We start from the raw sequence: 18107 nt of genomic DNA, 5'->3' as shown, positions 1-18107 counted from the left end.
ATTTAATATTCTCATTTTCTTCTCCACTCTCTCTCTCTCTCTCCCCAAAATCGAAAATAAAACATAAATGGGTTTTTTAGTTGGAACAGTGCGACTCCACGTCGGTTCGTGCTCATTGTCTTTGAGAACCAATTTGAAACACAACCACCAATCTGATCTTAATTAATTGTTTGTCAATAAATTTCAATATGTACTAAATTAACCAGATTTTCCAAAGGGAACCGATACAATATTTCGACGTTGTAGGAGCTGTGGTCGTTTAGTTTGAAGTGGGTGGCTCTGTTTGGTCTTTTGCCGCATTCAGCTTACCTTCGCCGATCAAACCCAGGAGCTCCTGTCATTGATGGAAATAGGCCTTAAAAAAGTGACATTGTTTCTAGGCCTTTCTGTTAACCCAGATATCTCATTTTAAGGCTTATTTAGTGCTCATTTTTTAGCGATTCTAGATAGGTCAGAAGCACCTCCCAGGTGCTTCTCCATATAATCATTTTAAGCAATTTTAAGTGATTATGGGAAGAAACACATGGGAGGTGTTTCTCTCTAAATTCACTTAAAACCACTTAAAGTAATTCTCCATAGAAGTGATTATTGGCATATCCATAATCACTCTAAACAAGCCTTTACTAAAGTATGGTAAAATCTTATATTGCCTCCCGGAAATTAAAGTAGCTCACTTTGCCCCATTGATCAAGGTTTAGTGTTATAGAATGGTACGTTTCCACCCAGATATTGCAACATGTCTTTTAAAAAGGAAATTTAAATGTTTTTTTCTAGCTAGACATTGGGTTTCAATTTTACTCTTTACAAATTTATAAAAAAACCCAATTCTAGGCATGTATTTATAAAAAAACTCAAATACTATTTAAACATAGAAACACACCCAAAATCAACCTCAAAGTCAACTTTTTGGGTGTGTTTATAAATGGGTTTTGAGTGTGTGTAATGATGGGTTTTGGGTGTATTTCTATGTTTAAATAGTGTTTGGGTTTTTTTATAATTTCAACCCCCATTTTGGGTGTTTTAGTGAAACTCCCTTTACTCTTTTGAACAAAATTTCAAGAAAAAGAAAGAAAACGACTGTACCCAAGGTTTGCAATTCCTCTACCACTTGTTGCCCCCCTCTCCCTCTTTTCCTTCATTTATGTTTCTCTCCCTCCATATATATATATATATATATATATATATATATATATATATATAGAGCTTCTATTGAGGGACACCCCTTGTAGGGCCACTATGGATTGTATTTCACTAATCCAAACCATCTATTTTGTAGATACTCATTCAAAGATCATCTCTACAAAAAATCACTTGAATCCGATATCATTTGATCATTCAATTGAGTTATTGAAATTTTAGTACTATCTTGAAGCACCGTGTTCATTGATTTTGTAGGACACAATTGGATGTCGAAACGGTTTCCAAATTGTCTAATTTTTTGTAAGGATGATCTATGAATGAAGACCTAAAAAATAGATGGTTTTGATCATTGAAAAAATTGTATGGTACCTAAAGGCGTCCCTCAAATAAAATTATTTGAGGATCCCTCAATAGAAGGGACTGATATATATATATATATATATACTGTGAGTTTCAGTTGAGGAATCCCTCAAATAAACTTATATGAGGGACACCCTTTGTAGAAGTTATCTATTAGAATATTATTTTCCTAACATGATTTTAGCTAGGATTTTTATTATTTTCTTGTTAGCTAAGTTTATGAATATTCTGGAATCTAGGGTTTCTTTGTTTTTTATTTAGGCCAACTCATGGCATTCCATTTGTCAGTTTATTCTTATTATTAATCAAATTTAGAGATTTTCTGGTGGATTCCAATGTGGATAACGGCATTATTACTTTTGGGTGACAGCTTGAGATCCGTGTACTCGTACTTCTCTGCTGTGTCACTCAGTTTGATAATTTTTTTATATATATTTCTTCATGCATTTAAATTTCTTTGAAGTCCTTAGGGCCCGTTCGATAACCATTTCAATTTTAGTTTTTAGTTTTTAATTTTCATTTTTTGTGCTACTGTATAGAGGAAAATGAGAGTGAGTATGAGATTGAAAGAGAGGATGAGAGGGGAGGATTGGGGAGGAGTAACAAAATTAAAAACAAAAAATTGAAAGTGAAAACAACTTCAAATATATATAAGTTTTTTGTTTTTGTTTTCACTTTTTTTACTCCTCCCTCACATCTACTATTTCATCTTCCCTCTAAATCTCATCTCCACTCTTATTCTCACTTTCATTCTCTCTCTTGTTTCTCTACACTTTAGCACAAAAAATGAAAATTATTAAAAACTAAAATTGAAATCATTATCAAACGGCCCTTAGGTTTTATTAAAATTCTCTCAATTAATTGTAAAGTGTTGTTGGACTTGGACCTACAGGCGGTTGCATTACTACAAAAATGGAAAAAGACAACCAGAAAACAACGACGGAATAAATAAATACCGTTGTTGTGTTTAGAAAGACGACTGTAATAGAAAATCATCGTGGATAAGTAACTTAAACACCTCAAAAATCGAGATTCGCTTGGGTATTTTTAAAACACGAAGCCTCAAACTTACAAAACGTCGTCTTATTAAACATGTTTTCTCCATACATAAACTCTTAATCCCAAAAACAATGACAGTAGGTATGAAGTTACCAACATAAAAAATAAAGACGACGTTTTACCAAAACTGCCGTTGTGTTAACTACTAGTTAAACACAACAAACTCTTCAGAATCAGCGTTGTATAATTTCATATACCATGATGGTAAAAATAAATATCTTGACGTCTTATGTCCTCATGTACTACGACAGTATTTATAACATTACTGTCGTATAGAGTAATAGCAAACCACGACACTAGTAGAGTAGATAACGACGTCTAAATGTAAAAATGTCCACATCGTATTTTTACGATTTCAAGACATATTAAGTCAGTACAGCGTAATCAGTATAAATAAACGGTCATGGTAAATGTAATTTATCACTTCATTATTGTAGAATATAGAGTCGGTTGTTCACTTCACAATGAACGTCGTATAATATTATAGGAATCCACGTCGTTAATTGCAAAATTACCATCGTCTCTATTTCCTTTATACAACTGTCGTTCTGCGACTACCGTTGTCTGCAATTTGTATTGCTTTTTAAGATTTATTTTTTTTATTTTAGTAGTCTATGACGGTAGATCAACAAAATGACAAGTATGTAGTAAAAATACAACGGTTTATATAGAAAACCGTCGTATGGGATATAATTTTAGGCTTATTTACTAAAGAAAATCGGTAGAGAAATGCAAATAAGATCCCAAGAGATATGAAATCTTACCAATGGGAGCTATGTTCCTCATCACAATAGAACCACAATATGAGAAAGGCAATATTTTGGAAGTTGGTGATGTGTGTCATCAATATTTTGAACCTTCAGAGAGGTAAGAGAGACACACACATACCAACATCCAAATTATTGCCTTGAATACTATTATATGATGTGTACTATTATATGTACCTCCCCTTGAATACTAATACTTGGAAACAGTAGACTTGGATACTTGGATACATGAAAATGGATAGTTAGTTAGTCTGCGTGCTTAGAACTTGTCACATGCGCACGAGTATTGAGGATTCATTGTGCATGTTGGTTAGCCCAGTCCCCCAGATGGACGGCTCGTCCCTAGCCACATGGTTGTTGAGGATTCCTCCATGTGGTCTACTCAAGCAATCCCTGGATTGGATTGTCTTTCCCTGGTACATGATGATGGTGTGAGGTGCGATATATATATACATACATATATATATATATATATATTTGTGGATTCGTTTTCGGTTGAGATTCTTGAATTTGTGCCTCGTGAGTACTTTGCTCAGGCATGAGTGTTGAAATCATGGTTTGGAAAGTGTTGTTCGGCATCATACGCCTTGGATAGGGTATGGTTACGGGGATGAACGGATAAAAGGAAACTAACTATTAAAGTGTTGTTGTTGCCTTGTCAAATTTGATGATGTATTTGAATCTAAATTCAATCGTCAGCATTATTTTAAATAATCGTATATTAACTGAATCGTGATAGTTGATATAAGAACTACGTGTGGCTTGATCCCTTACAAAGGGGTACATAGGTAGCCTAGGGTTTTACCTAGGTGCAGCCGTGGACTAAATTTTATTTCTGGAACTTTATTTTGGTCATTTGGATATAGTCTTACTTCTTTTGTTTTTAATGAGTTTGGTTCTGGCTTTGTCGATAGTCCTGAAGCTCGGTTGGAACCAAGGAGTGATTAAATGATTGTGCATATTCCAATTTGACTAAGGGTGGGTTGTTAAAATTTGTTTGTGGTCAAGATAGGTACGAAACCCGTGTTGGATTATTGTACGATTTGGGCCGAGGCCTTAAACTACTTGCGATTTTGTTTGAATGTTAAACATCGCATGATGGAAATTGGGAAGTTATTTTATGTTAATTACAATGGCCATTCATAAATTTGTTTGAGTTCATTATTTGCATTGTTTAATGTATTATTTGACTTAAGAGTATTTGAAGGCTGGAGGCCTATTACATAAATTGCATGTTATTATCTTGTGTATGCAGCTATTGGGATGATTATGATTGTGTTTTAACAAGTTGAAAATATTTTTGGAAAATGTCCACTTTTCAAGGGAGACTCTGCCGAAATTTTGACAAAAAGTCTTGTGGCCTTTTTCCTTAATTTGGAAAAAGAGGCTATAGTATTAGTAAGTGGGCCCGACATCGGTGTGATGTTGGAATTTCCATAGGATTAGTCCTAGGTTCCGAGGATTTCGGGGTGGATCCTGTCAGTATGTGACTTGAGTTAGAGTTGGAACCCTAATAGAAAAGCAAAAGTGAAAAAAAAAAAAAAAAAAAAAAAAAAAGCCCCAATTTATCTTTACATCCAGGAAAAGAAAAGCCCACCTAATAATTTTATTTTGTAAGACGTCGGTGGTTTTCTTACGCCGTAATAAAGCGTTACAACGTTGCTAGGAATCTAATTACCATCGTCTAAATGTCGCAATTTTACTACTACATGACGTATTAAGTAAGTACACCACTTGGTCTTTACACAAACTTCGTTATTGTAGAATATAGCGTCAAGGTTGTTCCAACTAACCACGGCGGTTTATTCATAATCAGTGCCGTATTAACTTAATATACCACGTCCGCAAAAATACACTTATATCATGTAGAATTGTAAATAACTACGACGGTTTATTCATAATGAGCGTCGTATTAACTTTATATACCACGTCCGCGAAAATACACTTTTGTTGTGTAAAATTGTAAATAACCACGGCGATTTTGGAATACTAAAATTCGTTTGACATTATTAACAACCACGTTGGTTTCTACATGTACAACATCGTATTAATATCCATACTAGGGCCCTTTTTATCAAAACCGTCGTGTTATGAAACATTGCATTTCTATATAAACTTTTGCGTCACCTGTCCTAAAATTTTACATTTTCGCAACCCGATAAAATATTTCACTCTCCTCTCAGTTTGTTTTCCTTCCCAAATAGGCGTGTCTGAATCTCATCATCTTCGTCTCCTCCTCATCTTCGTCTCCAATTTTCCAAAGGTTACGTCTAAAGCAAACCTTTAGACAGACCAAAAGGCGGTCGTAAGGATGATTTTGTAGAAGAGGTAAACCCCTTTCAATTTTCTGTATAGGTTTTTAATTTCCTATGTCAATTAGGTTTTCTATATTCTAGTATAAATAGGCTATTAAGAGACTTTTGTAGGAAGTTTTTGTTGATGAATATAATTTCAGACGTTAGTCTATAGAGTTTATGTTGGGATTTTGCTCTAGAACTTAATTATCTTCTTTCCAACTTCAATTATATTGCTTAATCCTTCTATTCTCTGTATTTTGGGTATGCTTGGGTCACTGGACAGCAGCTTATAGTCGCTACCCTACATCACCTTGAAACAGAATTTTGCCCCTACTCAATGCTTGTAGTTCTATAGGCGTCTGCTCCACTAGGATACAACTATCTAAATTAAAGTCCTAGCACTAGGACTTTGATTTCTGACAAAATTTGTGTGTTTATCTCTTAGGCTATACAAGAATGATGATATAAATGTTCTCTGCGAATATGATTGTAGGGGGTTTTTTGTTCCAGCCTGACGAATGGGCTGGGCTGCTGTAAGAAGACAACGAGCAAAATCCCTCAAATGCCTGAGTTCGAAACCAAGCTCCCAAGAGAGTTTTTAGAAAATCTGATGAGATTTTAAAAGAACACTCTCAGAATCACTTTACTAACACCCAAATAAGCATGATGATTTCACTAATAACTTAGCCTGAGGAGCATGTGGCATGGGAGCTAAGCTTTCACGAGTTTAGCAATTTGAGAGAGAGAGAGAGAGAGAGAGAGAGAGAGAACAACATGAGTTTCTTGCAGAGGATAAAACCTAAACTGAGATCGAAGGAAAAATTAGCAAGATTTTATCTCAGGGAAAGAAGAAAACAACGGAGAAAGAGGATTAGGTGGCTTGAGTAGATTCCAGGTTGCTTGACAAAGCTTGGTCAGGCTCTGGTTTCTTACAGAGGAAATATTAGCACGATTCCTATCCTAAGGGAGAAGAAGGATGAACGAAAGAAAAGTTTGGGTGGCTTGAGTAGATTCCAGGTTGCTTGACAAAGTTTGGTCAGGCTCTGGATGGTTGATTTTTCTGGATAGCAAAAGTCTCCTTTTATAGGCATTAAGAGCTCTAATTTTGTATGGTCTTCCTCTTCCTTTTTCCTTGGCAGCTCCTACTTAGCCCTATTTTCGTGCAATTCTCTTATCAAGGCGTATGGGAAAGGAACCATTGTGGTTCCAACAAGTTTGACGCAGCTGGACCTCCCTACAAAGGTGAGGCGCCACTTTGCTTTCTCTCTGCGTTTTCAAAACAGAGCTTGTAATGGGGAAAGAGATGGGTGGAGCCTTTTGTCCGATGGGTATTTGCCCTTTACCCATGAATTTCTGCTGGTTCTTGCCTTGACCCTTTGTCTGACTTGTTTGGAGTCTTATCAGAGGTGGAACACGATGACAGCTTTTGTACAAAGCTCTTTGGGCTTATGCGTGACTTTTGGGCTGCTGGCCTATTATTTCTAGTGAATTTTCGTCAAACTGCTGGAAAGGGTTTTTAACTCTATTGATGTGGGCTGGGCTAAATATTTTGGTAGGTTTTTTGATGTCTTCCTAGAGCATGGGGCAATTTTTCTCTTCTCTCTCATGCTAACCCATGTGCTTGGGTTCTAGGAACGAGCTTGAGTTTCAAAGCCCCCAAGTGACTTGAAACTTACGTTCCTTGAACCCTCAATGGGCCCCGTAATTGCTTGTTTCCTTCCATACCACAACCTTCTCAGTAAGCCCCAGTTAATTTTGTGGCTTGGGCCCACTTAGGCTTGTAGCGTGGTTAGGTGTGAGATAACGATTTTGTGCTTGGCATGGCATGTTGCTTGGCATGTTTTAATTTTATCGTCCTTGGGAAGGACTGCGATGTTTAAGTTTGGCATGGGCTTGTAGAGCCGGTATACTTTATCTCAACCCCTAGCATGGCTAATTTATTTAGCATGGCACGTGAACTACAACTCGCATGTGGTGGGTTCTCGTGTACTCCGCTTTACGCTTTTCCTTAGTAGAGTGTCGTTTTGGGTTGATAATTTATTCGGGCCCAACCATGGATTTTTTGGGCCTCAACAATGATGATATGAAAGTTTTCTGCGAATTTGATGATATGAAAGTTCTCTGCGAATTTGATGATATTGTACAAACCCAGAGCTTGTGTTTAAATAAAGTGGTTGATACATGTTGGAACAGGTATCAAATAAGGACAAACCCAATCAGACAAAAACATTATTTGATATTTGAATTTTAAATAATTAATTAACTAATCGGGTTTAATTTAAATCATTGAGCCCAATATAGTGGCTGATACTAAAGGTGGCAATATTGTACGACCCGTTAACACGACACAAATTCACACGAAAAATTCAACATTTGGGTTTGAGTTATCGTGTCGTGTTGACCCGTTAGCTACCCATTAAGCTATCGTGTCGTGTTGTGTCAATTCGCGAATACCCGTTAAGCTCAGGGGCATTTTGTACATTTATCTTTTTTTTAATTATTTTTTTTTCCTTCTCCTCTTTCATCTCTTTTATCTCTTCCTCCCACATTCCCCCGATTCTCTCAGTACTCCATCTCTCTCTCTCTATCTCTCTCTCTCTCTCTCTCTCTCTCTTCAAAACCCAGCAACCTTTGAGCTTTCTTCTTCTCTCAACTTGAGAGTCTTAAGCAGCCACCACACCACCCAACCACCATGAGCAATCCCAGCCACATCCCCCTTCTCTCTCTCCCTCACCTTCTCCGATTACTCTTCCTCCTCCACTCCCACTATCTCCTGCTGCCCAAACTTTTGAGGGCCACTCACAGGGCATCTCAATCTCACCTTGAACTCGTCTATGGACTGTATTGTTATTATTGTTGTTGTTTTTTTTTTTTTGCACTAGTTAATTTTTTAATTGTTTAAAATTTCTGTTTTTTTATATATTTATTTTTTAATTCTTAACGGATTATTGTGTCGTGTCATGTGATTCGCGAATTGTAACAGGTCATGTTCGTGTTTGACTTTTCAACCCATTTTCTTATCGTGTCGTGTCAACCCGTTAAGAAAAGCGGGTTGACACGAATTCTGAAAAAACGACACGAATGCCAACTCTAGTTGATATATGTTCCAACAGGTATCAAATAAAGACAAACCCAATCAAACAAAAACATTATCTGATATTTGAATTTTAAAAATAATTCAATTAATTAATTAATGCATCGGATTTAATTTAAATTACAGAGCCCAAGGCCCATCTTTTGATTAATTAAATATAGAGTTAAATACTTTTTTAGTAACTGGATTTTACATGAAAATTCAATTTGGTCACTCAGTAAAAAAATTTAGTCAAATTGGTAACCTTGTTTTCCAATGTTTGCAATTTATAGACATTTTTTTATCTTCAGTTAAGTATAGTTTTTGTTTTTGTTTTTTTTAAGGAAGCACCTTCAGTCTTCTTCCTCTAACTCCACAAGTTATGATATATTGTACTATTAGGGTTTAACAAATTGGAGGAAATCTTGGGAAGAAGATAATGAAATGTCTATAAATTGTAAACTTTGGGAAACACAGTGACTAATTTGGCTAAAAAAAATTTCTCAGTGACCCTTGAATTTTCATGAAAAGCTCAGTGACCAAAAGTTATTTATCATCATTAACCATTGACCCAAAGGCCAAACTCACAAGCCACTCAATTGGGCCACTTTGCATAGCCGAATCCAAACTATTTTATTTCCAAGAGAGTATTATAAGGACCTCCAATGAACTCTAGTTTTCCAATATGGGACTAATTTCAACTCAAACATGTTTGCAATGCCTTGCAAAGCCAACAACTGCAAATGACTGGATTGATCAATTATTCCAAACTCAAAAATATTACGTTTTACTAGTAATCTAAGTTGCAAATTAGTGTTTTCAGAGGTTAGCTATCCTATTCATATTGTCAAAATCCAAAACATTTCTTCTAAATTATCCCATCCAAGTCAATCTGAAGGAGGCAGAATAATCCAACATCCACAAAGCATCATGAAACAAGCTTTGAACAGTACTCATATCAGGAAGAAAAGGTCCTAACCCAAGAATAGGAGGATTTTTGCTCGAACGAGCTCTGGCAGAGGATCAGGATCCACCACATGCAGCATCCACTTCGACTGCTCCAGGAAATCACAGAACAAATACAAGAGCAGGTGAGCATCAGTTGGCAGCTCAAGAGTCCAACTGTGCTTTTTATCATATACTTCTCCACTTCCAAGGTATTCATAATTCTTCAAATAGGGTCCTTCAGCAAGCTCTGTGAAACTCCCCAGGAAGAAACAGAGTTTACATTAGATTACGGAGGCGAAGGATAACTCATGGAAAGTGTGGTCTTCTTTCTATCTCTAGGAGTGATCCAAGAAACCTATTGGCATGAGGCTTGTAGTTAACTAAGGTTAATCAATCTATCCTAAATAGTGAAATCCTAATTTCTTAAATGGTTTTCTTTCGATCCTTATTCATAACCCTAAGACTGCATCAGATGCCCGCTTAAGGTACAAAGTGAAAAATCAAGAAACCAACTCTCCCTTCATCAATGCATGAAGCCTTTGGTGTTCAGTGATGGCAACCACACACTCCTGAATAATGGGGACCAATGGATTCTGCTGTGGGGTTTGTTCTGGATTGGCTTGAGGCAGCCTGGCTGCATATGATGAGAAGCATCGCATTAAAACATCAGCAAATACCTTTTGCTAAAATAATTCAAGAAAAGTTTTAAAAGAAATATGTTCATAAGTAGAGCAACTTACGGGACAGAGCATCAATAACCTGGACGAGAGTAGCTCGTAATTGATGCCTAAGTCTGTCTTCATCAAAAGTTAATGTTGGCTGGCATTCCTTAGTCCTGTAATTGAGGACACTGTAGTAGTTCTAGTAGTTAGTAAATCACTTCCAATTGTTATTTTCATCCCAAGCTTGGCAGGTGCTTGGATTACCTATAAATTTATGATTTTTATACATATTTAGTATTGGTGGAATGCACTATAGTCTGTATACAGAAGCATGCATTACTACTATTCATCGCGCCATCAGATTTTGGTTCTGCAGTTGAAACATAACGCTCTTTTACCAACCGTAGCTCCTGTTAAACATAAGAAGACAAAGAAGATGACTTAGGAGGTGGAAGTGGTGAAGACGAACCTGAACATAACTGGTTTCAATCTTGCCAAGTAAGGGAATAAGCAAAACCGAAGAAAACCATTGTCTGAGGATATCACACCACCGCTCAACTTGAGGATAAATTCCCAAACGCTCAAATGCATTAATAGCTTGTTTTTCGGATATTGGCCTTGTTTTCTCGAACTTGTGATTATCTAGCAATCACCAGCAACATTCATAATCTCTCTCAACCATAGTTGCCCATCTTCAACACCAGTTAGACCAAACTATGCCCTGGAAGTTTGAAGGCATTCCTCTCATCCAGCAAGCTTCTCATTCTCTAGGCATCGCTGCACCTTCCAACCCCAGCAAAGATGTTGGACATAAGCACGTAGTCCCCTCCATATCCTCTCTCCATCTCCAGTATCTTCTTTGTCACTCTCTCACCCATTTCCACATTACCATGAAAGCTACAAGCACCCAACAGGGTCCTCCAGATCACAACATTAACGATATTGGAAGGAATCTCCAAAGCCATATTTTCTGCTTCTTCTAATCTCCCTGCCCTCCCTAGCATATCTATTAAGCACCCATAGTGCTTGATATCTAGTGCAATTTCATACTCGTCGACCACCTTCCCAAAGAAGTTCAGCCCCTCATCAATTAATCCTCCATGACTACAAGCATTGAAAATACTCAAGAGCGTCACTTGATTTGATTTGAGACCAACTTGCTCCATACTATTAAAATACTCGACAGCTTCTTTCCCCATCGCACGCATTGCAAACCCAGAGATTATAGATGTACATGACACCAAATTCTTCCTCTCAACAGATATCTCCTCATATAATTTCAATGCACTCTCTATGCAGCCACATTTTGCATAAGAATCCAAAAGGGAATTGGTGACACGTATGTCAGATGCATTAAATCCTCTCTTCACACCGTAAGCATGAAGTGATTGGTAAATTTAAGAGCCCTAAGAACCGAAACAGCTGGAAATACGGCCAGAAGTGTAACCTCAGTAGACTCAACGCAATCTTCAACAATCATTCTTCGAAACAAAGCAACAGCTTCATGGGGCTGATTCTTTCAGGAGTAGGCATCAATAATAGCAGTACAGGACACAACAGTAGAGAGACCGAGCCAATTTAAGCTCACCCCGTTTGGCCAAACCAATTATCACAAAATTCCAAGTGACAGAATTCCAATCGGGCATTTCGTAGAACACGTGGAGAGCAAGGAGCAAAGAGCCACAAGCAACATACATATTAAGCAAGGCAGTTTGAACATAGACATGGAAATGGAAACCGAGTTTGTGAGTGAGGGCATGGATTTGGGTACCTGGGTTGTTGGATTTTAAGGTAATTGGAGAAGAAAGGAGTAGGTGAAGGAGTCGAAGGAAAGGGAAAAATGTTGGTGGTGTTTGTAGAAAGTGAAAGCTTCACGAGGGAAGGGGCCAAAGGAATAGCAACGAAGCAAAGTGTTGAAGAGGAGAAGATGGGCAGTTGAAATGGAGTGATGGAGGAGAACCAGAGGTGAGAATGTGAGAGTGGATTTGTTGGGGTGGCTAAGCGACTAGTTGGGTTTATTAGCAAGATAGGGGCCAAGTGCCCTGGTTGCTTGATCTGGGTTGGTGTTGAAGACAATGAAGAAGGTGAAGAAAAACAAAGGGCTTGATCTCAAATTCAGCCTCACCATCAGGCACGACCAATGATTCAGAAGGATGGGTTCCGTTCTGGTAGAATGAGAACTTGGCGGGAAAGCCCATAGGTTTTGGTGATGTCAACTAATTTCTATTGGGAAAAAAAACAGAAAAAACTAATTTCTGACTCCATGAGTTTAGCTTGCAACCTCTTAGGCCCGTTTGGTTCATGGGAAATAGGGATGGCAAAAATCCCTACAGGGGAGGGTCCTCGTTGGGTCCCCGACCCTAACGGGGGGAGATTTCGGGGCCAGACGGATATCAAGTCGAGATCCCGAAACTTGAAAAATCCCCAATGGGTATGGGGAGGGGATGGTATTGGCATCCCCATTCCCGAACCCGATCGGAAAATATATATGTTTATATTTAAATAAATAAATAAATATTTAACCCTAAGTTAATCTGCCTCTGGGTTCGGGGACGAGGGCGAGGATGAAGAGCGGGGACGAAGATGGAGGCTTGGGGATAGGAAATCAATTGTTTTTCCTTATTTGGTAAGTCCATTCATGGGACATTGTTGCCTTGCATATTTGAAAGTATGAGGGAAAGTGAAGCTCTCCTCTCCCTTGAATTTTGTTTTCCTCCTCATAAGAAAGTTTGGAAAAATGAGCCAACATTAAATACAGATTTTTCATGACCATATTGTCCCCATTAACAATTTAGAATTACAATATAGCATTGAATGTGTTCTTTTTTTATTTGATTTTATATGGGTATAATTGAAAAATTAAACAAACTTTTTTTACATTCCTACACAAACCAAACATGTGAAAGGAAATAAAGTGATATTTCTTGATTACTTTCGCAGGATTACCAAACATGAGAAAAGAATCTCCATGTCCCAATGGGAAATGACATGGGAAGTGATTTTCTCTCAAATTCGTTCTGTGAACCAAATGGAGTCTTAAGGGCCTCATTTCGTTTGCGGAATGAATCTTGGTCCCTAGAGGATGAGAATGAAAACTCCTATTTTGGAAATGCTAAAATGAAAATATTTTTTTTTTCTTGTTCTCTTTTTTTTTTTTTTTTTTTAAATCAGCGATATATTGCATTCATAGATCAAGACCGTTAGCCGGAAAGGCTAGTACATTAATTAAAATTTATTCTCCTTTGATTATCGCTTATATTCAAAATTTCTTCCCTTTTCGACTAGTACTCTTATTAGCTTTGTCAGCTTCTTTCTCAAAAACTTCTAAAGCGGATGTCTACAAATTTGTGAATCAAATTGAAGCCTAGCTGGTTGTATTGGTTTAAACTGGAATTAGATTCAAAGGGGTTTCAGTTTGTACTAATTTCTTGATTTCCAAACATAAATACGAGGGATACAAGTGCAAAGAAATAGCAACGATCTCATTCCTCGTTTGAAAGTTTATAATAATTCCATTTCATAATTTCATTACTCTTAATTTAGTTATATTTTTCTTATCAATGTTGAAAGGATTTTCATATTTAAAACCTGTCTCGTTGCTATAGAATTATACTTATTAGGAGTAGCAGCATGATCATGATAGATACAGCCAGGTGTAGTGTAGATACACATTGATAAATATGTATATGTTTTGTGTGTACAAATTCTAGTAGTGGAATGTCTTCTGCCGCAGGGGCGGAGCCACACTGGAACAGTGTGGTCTCGAGCCCCCACTCAAGTTTTTTTATATTTTAAAAGTAATATACTGTTATGTATTTGTATATGTATATTATTTCAAAGACTTTACGTTTTGATATGTACCCATATGTATTATGGCAGACTTATTAAGGCACAAGGAGGTAGTTCAAATTGCGCCCTTGCTCAGCTAGGGGTGATGCACTCCAAGTGTACAAATTACCTTATTTCCATTTTGACTTTAATTTATTTTTATATTACTCAATTTACTTAAGTTTACAATGTAAATAAGGAAGTGCCCCCTATTTGGATTCAAATAAAAATACTAGAAAATAAAATTCCCACCAAATCAAAATATGAAAAATCGGTTTTAGTGTAAAATACGATTTAGGCTAAAAATGATGGCTCATTAAGTCAATATATACTTCATACTAAAGTCCCATAAAATCAAGTTTTCTTATTTCATGTGTAAGGAATAAAAGCCGCCGCCAAAAATTATCTTGAGAAAATGATTATTCCAAAAAACCATTTTTCATACTTAGTCAATATTTTTTCATGTATGATATGAATGCATAAAGGGACCTAAGGTTGTTTTTCATTTGGGAAATTTTGATTTTTTTTCTCTTTCTATTGGGTTTAATGGGGAAAAAAGCTTTAAAGATATTTGTTAAATCGCTACTCTTTGTCTATCTCTTGCAACTTTTCTTGCTTTGAATGTATTTATCTATCCCTTTGTCGAGAACAATTATGATTACAACCAATAAGCAATATAATTCTTGATATATGTGATATATATACACTATTTTTTGTATGTATTATGAGTTCAATTTTTGATTTTTATAATTTGTAAGAGTGCCCCCACACACACGAAATCCTGACTTCGTCACTGCTGCCGTACATATTTTTGTGGCCAACCACTAAGGGAGGCTAGCACCAGAAGAATGGCCAAAGAGTGGTCACGGATGCTCTATTATTTATTGCATGTATAATGAGATATTTAAACCTGCGAGGTCGAAAGCTTCTCATGGGTCTGCATCATCATAAATGAAACAAGTTGATGAGTGATCTGCAATGAAAAGTCAGCAACAACAAAAAAAGCTAAGCAGCTACAACATTCTACAAGTTCACAAAGTAAGTTTTTGGGTCTAATGATTGTCTAGTACGATTCCAATCTTTGATTGTACAAATTTAAGATCTTCAATCTTGTTCGTTCCGACTTCGTTGTTGATTTGCAAAATGAGGTGTGGTTGCAAGTATATAGGTTTACCTCTTCGCATGAAGTCATGAGGAAAGGTGCTAATTTACCTTTAATTTCAATCATTGAGTTCGAATGTTTAGAAAAGTCCTCAACAAACTATATTCCTCTTTTTTGGGTCAAACCCAACATTATCCCTAGCCCCTTCTCTCTCTATTTTGGGTGTGGTGGGGCTTGCCCTTCCTGTTCAGTTACCAAGAGGAGGGAACCGTACACAATCGGTAGCAAAGTCACACTTTCACCTAAAATGAAGTATATAACAATATGCCAATGGGTCCACCACAGTGGTGGTGGGGTTCGTCTTTCCTCCCAATATAACCAAAAAAAGTATATAACAATATGGATGGATCCTGAGGAGAATTCAATGAACGAATGAGACCTGCATATGCCATTCATTGAATAAAGGGCACCCTTGAAGAGTGAGTACATGAGAGGCTGAGACATGATTGTGCCCTTTTCCTTCTTAAACCATTGAACTGGATTCTACATAATGTGTCCACTCAATAGTGCAACTCAATGCTTGTAGTCGCCTATTTTTTAGGTCGCTTCTTAAGGTTTTCCTCGTGAAATATTAACTAAATCGATAATACAACATGTATTAAAAGAAAATTATTTTGTTGGTAATCAACTGACTAAACAACGAGGACGATTCAGATCATTAGAAGACATGTCGATGCTCGCATAGCATCCTTCACTTTCAGATATTCTCCCATATTTATAACAATCAAGTGACACTACCTAAATGAACAGGAATTTGGTGAGCCTGATGCTTCCAATTACATAACTGTTGATGCCTTGTAAATTTTTATCAGTCTACTTGATGACCAGCTTAGCATTTCTCTCGTGAAGTGATTGAGAGAGAGTTTTTAACTCCATGCATCAATTGCTGCTTTTTGTGTTTGTGGTTCAGGTTGCTCTGTCTTTAAGCTGAATGATTTGATTATAACTTAGTGGGTTTGCCGAGCTGACAAGGTACCCCCGACACTAGCTAGCATAGGTCTCCTTTTAGCTCCTGTCTTATATATGGTACGGCTGACGTTCCGCAAATGACCTCATAATTAAATGGAATTTTATTTTCTTATAATTATTAGTTCCATGAAAATATATGTAACATGTAAATTTTGTGTACTGGTTTATTGGGGCTGATATATGCTTGTGGCTGAGTCTTTACTTCGTGGAAATATATATATATGGCCGGAGACAGTCTGGATAAGCACACACAGAATATTCAAAGCCATGATGGGTTACTACAAAATACCTCTTTCGTAGAGCAAAATCAAATCATAGATGGAAGGAGAGTAAAGCATTGAGAGGTTCGCTACGCAGGAGAGATGGCGCCGTCGTTGGTCATGACCCTGTTGGGGGGCACTGGGACGCCAGCGCCATCTCTTCTGCATAGAAACCTTGCATATGCATGAAAACCACTACCGCGGCAAACAATGGCAACCAGAAGTTTTAGTTTTGATGAAAATGGGGTTCAATTTTCTTTGTCTTAGCAAAATACTAAGAGCACAGCAAACTTAGTACACTTCGGAAGAGTAGTATTTTTCATTTTGTTCTCATCCTTACAGTTTGCTGTTTACTCTTTGTTTTGCAGGTGCAAAATGCCTGCATTTTCAGCTCATATATGTCTCTGGTGCAAGTTCTCTCGGTTTCTTCTGTGCCAAGCTTAGACTTTCATGGCTTGATATTTTCCCCCAAGAAAAGCATAAGAAGGAGCCCACACTTCCAAGCTTACAAGCATCTAAACAACTAGCTGCATAAAACTTGGTTACCGATGTTTCTATTTTATTTTGTTTGTTTGTTTTTTGTTTCCATAACAATAAAGAATGTCATCTCATATTAAATATTCCTTGATAGTTGATAACTCATCCAAATTATTGTAAAAATTACATGTACTCTCTTGGAAATGAAGTGTTTTTACCTAAAATTCATTTTGATTGTTAATTTGTTGGTTTAAGATTCAAATGAGTCGGGCATACCAGAAAGCTATATCGAGGTAATGTTCTGTTTTTGCTTCTATGTATGCTTAGCCAAGATTCATCCATATTTAACACATAAATCAGTTATAATACTATACCCTAAAGTAAATACTATACCCTAAAGTAAATTTTGTCACCCACTTAAGTACATAGATTAGTCATACCACGTGACAGTGTTCCATTACCACGCTATAAACTTTCAATATATGTTCAATCGAGACACTGTTTTATAATTAGACATTATCCATCAAAATGATACTGTTTGCGTTAAGATGTTGAAGCAATAATAATCTGTTCCTGTAAAACGCTAATTTTCTTCGACAATAACCCAGGACGTGAACAATTTTGGTCAAGTGTTTCAAGCTTCTGACAGTTTTGCCTTCCATCTGAAGAGCACAAATATAATTGTCTCGTCACAAAGAATTTAGGTCATACATTTCACATCTGACGGCTCCAAAAATATTTTATAATCTAAAGAAACTTTCCAATTGTCAGACTAAGACTGATTAAAACCATCCCCTCCTAGCTCAACTTAAAAAAACAAATTCCTGCCACAAAGAAGCACTGTGGAGCTTCAATAACCGTGTAGAACAAACAAGAACTCATTTCTCCTGCTTAACAACAATCCATGATATCCTCTTAATGTCCCCAGTATCCCAAAAATTCTAGAAAAAGACCACTCTATTTTGTATGAAAACAAAGAAAATCAGATGCCAGATAGAATTCCTATTCCTATTATTGCATATATATATATATATATATATATAAATGTATGCATGTATGCATTCCGCAACCGATTATATGATCTTCAAACCACATACCGGCCAAA

The 18107-nt window shown here is 36.8% G+C and overlaps 1 pseudogene across 1 annotated transcript; it reads right to left on the bottom strand.

Annotated features, from left to right (window-relative positions):
• Positions 1-9456: 9456 nt before the first annotated feature.
• Positions 9457-12769, bottom strand: LOC103324886 (pentatricopeptide repeat-containing protein At1g09220, mitochondrial pseudogene; annotated as a pseudogene). Its single transcript, XR_016125378.1, has 3 exons — positions 12556-12769; positions 10385-12414; positions 9457-10278 (listed from the first exon to the last, which is right to left on the bottom strand). The product of XR_016125378.1 is annotated as a pentatricopeptide repeat-containing protein At1g09220, mitochondrial pseudogene (transcript).
• Between the last annotated feature and the right edge of the window lie 5338 nt (positions 12770-18107).

Source organism: Prunus mume, linkage group LG1 (genome assembly GCF_029339155.1).
Source record: "Prunus mume cultivar Tortuosa linkage group LG1, ASM2933915v1, whole genome shotgun sequence".
Lineage (NCBI taxonomy): Eukaryota > Viridiplantae > Streptophyta > Magnoliopsida > Rosales > Rosaceae > Prunus > Prunus mume.
Note: the sequence above shows the minus strand (reverse complement) of the source record. Positions and strands in the feature narration are given on the sequence as shown.